Source organism: Nicotiana attenuata, unplaced genomic scaffold, assembly GCF_001879085.1.
Source record: "Nicotiana attenuata strain UT unplaced genomic scaffold, NIATTr2, whole genome shotgun sequence".
NCBI classification, from domain to species: domain Eukaryota; kingdom Viridiplantae; phylum Streptophyta; class Magnoliopsida; order Solanales; family Solanaceae; genus Nicotiana; species Nicotiana attenuata.
Window position 1 is genome coordinate 802483 of NW_017670235.1, and position 5966 is coordinate 808448.

The 5966-nt window shown below is 42.7% G+C and overlaps 1 non-coding gene across 1 annotated transcript; it reads left to right on the forward strand.

Annotated features, from left to right (window-relative positions):
- Positions 1–5572: 5572 nt before the first annotated feature.
- TRNAH-GUG lies at positions 5573–5644 on the forward strand. The gene has a single exon. It is a non-coding gene; the product is annotated as a tRNA-His (tRNA).
- Positions 5645–5966: the final 322 nt, after the last annotated feature.

Genomic DNA, 5966 nt, shown 5'->3' on the forward strand with positions numbered 1-5966 from the left:
TTCAATATGATACCAAGCACGTACCCATTCGCGTTGGAGGCACCATCCATGAATATGGTCTTGATCCCTGAGTTAATACTCGAAGTGAGTAGTAACTCCTTTTCGACCTCCGATATCGAAGCCGACATGAAGTCGGCCACAAAATCCTCCAAAATATGAGATTTTATGCCATTTCGGGGTTTATACTCGATATCATACCCGCTAATTTCTACAACCCATTTGGCCAACCTGCCCGAGAGCTCGGATTTATGCATGACATTCCTCAGTGGATAGGAGGTCACGACACATATGGGGTGTCATTGAATGTTCGGTTTTAAAATTTCCTAGAAGCGCTTAGCAAGGCGAGTGCTAATTTTTTTTAGGTGAAGATACCTTGTTTCGGCATTAGTTAAGGTTCTACTAACATAATAAATAGGAAATTGTGTACCTTCTTCTTCCCAAACCAGGACACTGCTTACCGCCACCTCGAAAACCGCCAACTAGAGGTACAATTGTTCATCCGCCCTCGGAGTGTGCATTAGGGGGGGAGGGGGGGCGATAGGTATCGCTTGAGTTCTTCCAGAGCTTGTTGGCATTCCGGAGTCCAAGAGAAGTTGTTATTATTTTTGAATAGTTAGAAGAACCAATGACTCTTACCCGACAATCTCGAGATGAACCGGCCCAACGTGGCTGTTCGGTCAGTCTTTGTACTGCCTTGACGTTGTCGACTACGGTGATCTTCTCTATGTCCTTTATTTTGTCCGGGTTGATCTCTATTACCCGATTAGATACCATGAATCTGAGAAACTTTCCCGAGCTTACCCCAAATGCTCTCTCTCCGAATTTAGCTTCATGTTGTACTTTCTTAATATGCCGAAGGTTTCCTGCAAATGTTTCAAATGGTCCTCTACTCACAGGGACTTAACTAACATATAGTCAATATAAACTTACATTGATTTTCCTATTTTTTTTCTTCGAACATCCGGTTGACTAGGTGTTGGTTGACTCACCTGGATACACAGTTTTTTCAAAACAAGATTATAAGTGGAAGGTAATAATTTATCTGTACCTAATATTTACATAAATTTAATAAATAAATAATACTTGTTGTTATATTTAACTACAACTAGTACTTAACCATAGTTATCTTCCATTTCTTTTGCACATCTATATCTGTATCTATATTATATTAAAAGCACAAAAGCCCTTAGCGAAATATCGGTCGTCGATCATTCAATCGATGTTAGGCAAAGGGAAAGAATCCTTTGGACACGCCTTGTTTAGATCCTTATAATCTACATACATCCTCAGTTTATTTCCTTTTTTAGGCACTACCACTATATTAGCTAACCAATCCCCGGATGGAACCTATTTTCAGAAATTTGGATACCTCATCCTTGATGAATGCGTGTTTGATCTCGGATTGTGGCCTTAACTTCTGCTTAACCGGATGGAACTTCGAATCCAAGCTCAACTTGTGAGTGTTTACCTCCGATGGGATCCCTGTCATGTCTAGATGGGACCAGGAAAAACAATCGGCGTTAGCTATAAGAAAATCAATCTGGTTTTACCTGAGCTCGGCGGTTAACCATGTGCCCAGGTATTCCTTTAGATCCGATGGGTGCTTGGTCAATATAACTTGATCCAACTCCTGGATCGTCGATTTGGTGGCGTCCGTGTCATTGGGGTCTATGAATGATCTCGGGATGCTATAATCATCCTCATAATCCGCTCCGTGCTCCTTCTATTTTTCCTGCTTGGCTGAGGCCGATATCGTTGATTGCTATTTAGTTTATTCTTTTTCGGTCGATTCCCCACTTTTTGATAATGAAACCATGGGCACCGGGGTTACTTCATTGACAATGAACATCTCCCTTGTGGTCGACTGTTCTCCGTAGACCTTTTTGACTCCCCCCGGAGTGGGAAATTTCATGCCTGGTGTAAGGTCAAAGGCACCGCTCTCATGTTGTGGACCCATGACCTACCGAACAAGGCGTTGCACCTCATATCCCATTCGATAACATAGAACTTTGTTTCTTGGATGGTCTTGGCAGTGTTTACTGGTAAAGTTATCTGACTTTCTTGGTCTCACACGCCATGTTGAATCCATTCAATACCTGAACCGCCGATACGATTTGATCAGGTAACCCTAGTTGCTCTACGATCCTCGATCTGATGATGTTAGCCAAGCTACCTGGATCAATCAACATACGTTTAACCTAAGATTTATTAATAAGTACAGATATTACCGGTGCATCATTGTGAGGCTGTACGATTCCCTCGGTGTCTTCGTCGTTGAATGAGATAGCTCCTTCCGGGACGTAATCCCGGGTGCGTTTTTCTCTCGTGATAGAAGCTTTGGTGCATTTTATCACCGGTCCTTGGGGGAAATCAACTCCCCCAATGACTATGTTGATTACGTGATGAGGCTCCTCTTGTTCGACCTTTTTGTTGGCGTCCCTATTTTTGAAGTTGTTTTTGGCTCCCTCGCTTAGGAATTCTCGAAGGTGCCCATTGTTGAACAATCAAGAAACTTCTTCTCTTAAGTGTCGGCAATCTTCCGTCCTATGACCGTGAGTACCGTGGTACTTACACATCTAATTAGGATCTCTCTGGGCAGGGTGGGACTGCAATGGTCGGGGCCACTTAGTCTTTTTGATGCTCCCTATGGCTGACACTATGCTTGCAGCGTCCACGTTGAAATTATACTCCAATAATCTTGGTGTCTCCCTACTCCCGAGTGATCTGTCAAACCCGCTCTCTCTCATTAGGCCCCGCCCGCTCGGTCCTCGATCATTTCTTTTCTCGTTACTTGTAGGGTGGCGCCCGAATTTATTTCCCCTCCGAGCAGTGCTATATGGCTGATATCGATCTCGGGCTGGCCTCGGTTCCTGATCAATGGTTCTCTTAGACATGTCATTGGTTTTGATGGGGTAAACAGATCCCGAAGGGGCCCCGAGTTGGTCGTCTTTGACCATGATCTTCGATTGATATCTGTTATGGACGTTGGCCCAGGTGACCGATGGGTACTCCACCCGGTTTTGCTTTTGTTGTTGAGAGGCCACATAACTTCGGGGGTTGAGCCCTTGAGTAAATGCCTGAATGGCTCAATTATCCGCAACTGGTGGCAGATCTATCCGTTCTATCTAGAACCTCGACACGAACTCCTTGAGCATCTCGTTATCCCTCCGTTTGACTTTGAAAAGGTCTAACTTCTTGGCCTCGACCTTGATGGAACCGGCATGGGCCTTCAAGAAAACATCTGCAAGCATAGCAAACGAGTTGATATAATTCGGAGGCAAGTTATGATACCATATCATTGCTCCCTTGGACAAAGTTTCCCCAAATTTGTTTAGCAACACCGACTCGATTTCGTCGTCTTCCAAGTCATTCCCTTTGATTACGCATGTATAGGAGGTTACGTGCTCATTTGGATCCGTGGTCCCTGTATACTTGGGAATGTCGGGCATTTGAAACCTCTTTGGGATCGGCTTCGGTGCTGTGCTCGGAGAGAAAGGCTTCTGAATAAACTTTTGGAACACGGCCCCTTCAATATCGGAGTCGCTCCTGGGATCTGATCGACCCTGGAGTTGTATGTTTACACCTTCTTGTCATTGGCCTCAATCTTCTTCTCGCCCGAATCCACCCCTTTCGTCAATGCTTCAAGCATATTCATGACCTCGAAAGTTTCCTCGGGCCTGAATTCACCCGGTTCCACGGCAACTCGTTCATCCCTCCAAGTATTTTCCCGGGATTGCTCGGGTTCGACCCTGTTAGGGGCATGGCTTTGGTTCTACAACTGCGCTATCGCCGCTTGCTGAGCCTACAATATTTCGAAAATCAACCGCAGGCTCAACCCATCACCTTCACCCTCGGGCGCCTCTCGAGCCGTTGGCCGGGGTCCCAAGCGAACGCTGTTTTTGGGATCAGTCAGTAGATTGATGTTGATGGACACTTGTGAGTTAGCATCGACCGAGTTGGCGACTGGGACACCATTAGGATACAGGAGGCACATCATTGCTAGGCATCACATTATTATTCTCACCATGATGGCCTGACTCATCGTCAAAGTTCAAGTGAGCAGACTGAGAGTTTGACATCCTTAGGCTAACCTGGAATCAAAACTTCAAAGAACAAGCATAAAATATGGCGTGTTATGGAGATCTGTATCAAAGCACCACTATTATCCTTTGCCCCACGATGTGCGCCAAACTGTTTACCCTAAAAAATGAGTAACAATTAAATTTGTACGCGGTTTAAAGGATATGTGATTTAATTCAATACGAATGATCTAAGAACAACATGTAATTAAGTTAAAGATAAAATAAAATATCAAACCAATCGCAATGCGATGATCAAGTCTGATCTTAGGTTGACCAGGGAAATTCGTCCTTGATCGGACCCTCGATACAAGCTAGGTTGCGAATAAATAAGAGAACATATGAAGAACACTTTGAATAATAACTAGAACACAAAAACAAACTTTTATTACTTTGATTTGTGTGTCATAATGTGTCAAAATAAAAGAAATTCTCCCCTTTATACACTAGGGAAATTTCAATCCTTGTACAAGTCTAAATAAGGTAAATTTTTTTTTTTTCCGTTAAATGTCGATCCGCAGTTGATATTGGAAGGGATTCGCGCCGTAATATCCGGTTGATGGGGAATATTACGTCTCCCTACTCATCGTGCATAACCGTTCTCCGCATTTCCCGTGGTCCAGAAACTATACTTGGTCTTGGTCTGTTATTTCACTGTGCCCGATCCCAGATACATTCATTCCTCCCGGGTTTCGATACGAGAGGTCCTTGGACCTCCCTTATAATCATGTCGAGCCGTGCTTCCCCTTTGTTTCCTTATTGGGGAATCGGGGAAAACTCTGTCCCCGATTTTACCCGTACACAAAGAGCAACACAAATCTCTGTATTAATCTCTCATCCCCTGCCATCAAATTGGCCTTCTTTTAGAGGGCGCTCTCTTTCATACAAGTAAACTTGCATTCAATTCTCCCATTTGTTCACTGCGACGTCCTGTTTGACAGATCTAGCACTTTAGCGTATGAAGGGGGCTTTCAGGTGGCTGAGATTAATCACACGGTAGTCGGTTGTTTTAATTTGCCTTTACGTCGTCCTAATTCCAAGATATCTCAGAAGGCACCGTGTAACCGTACGTATGCCCTAAATAAAAATAATACAGAGTGATTGTTAAGAAGAATAAACATAGTAAAGTGATTAGATAAGACAACGAATCGACTGCAAAGAATTTTTACAAAGCTTTTGTCATTTCATAACTCTGACATAGTGACATGACATAATTATGATTTTAATTTTATCTAAGCACAAACGCTAAGAGAGACATCGATGAGACAATATTTCTTTGAACCACCAATTCAGCAACTCCTACATTTGGTACTGTACTATTAACTCTTTAAAAAGAAAAACTAACACCAGGATATACATATTTAACATATTATGAAACAAGAAAGAGAAAATACCTTAATTTGGGTTCCAATGCGACAGCGGCCATGCTAAAGCGGAGTTCGTAACATTATCTGTTTATACTATTATTATATATTGGACTGAACGAGCATCATGTGGCTGTAGTTTAGTGGTGAGAATTCCACGTTGTGGCCGTGGAGACCTGGGCTCGAATCCCAGCAGCCACAGTAAAATGTTTTTCGCTCTCCACCTTTTAATTTTGGGCTTTTTAAATCTTCATTTTGGGTTTCATGCTACATCAGTTAGGCCCACCAATTTGGGCCTCTCGATCAAATGTCCAATTTCAGTATTCTTTACGTTGTCTTTTACTCGGTGTTGCATCCAAAAAGAGGCGTCATTTGCTCGTTAAAGTTGATATTCCATCCATTTAAAAAAGAATAAATCTATTTTTCTTTTAGTTAGTTTCGAAAAGAAGGTTCATTTCTAAATTTAAAAAAACTTAACTTTAAACTTATCTTTAAGCTTAATGAGATGATTTATAGCCACGCA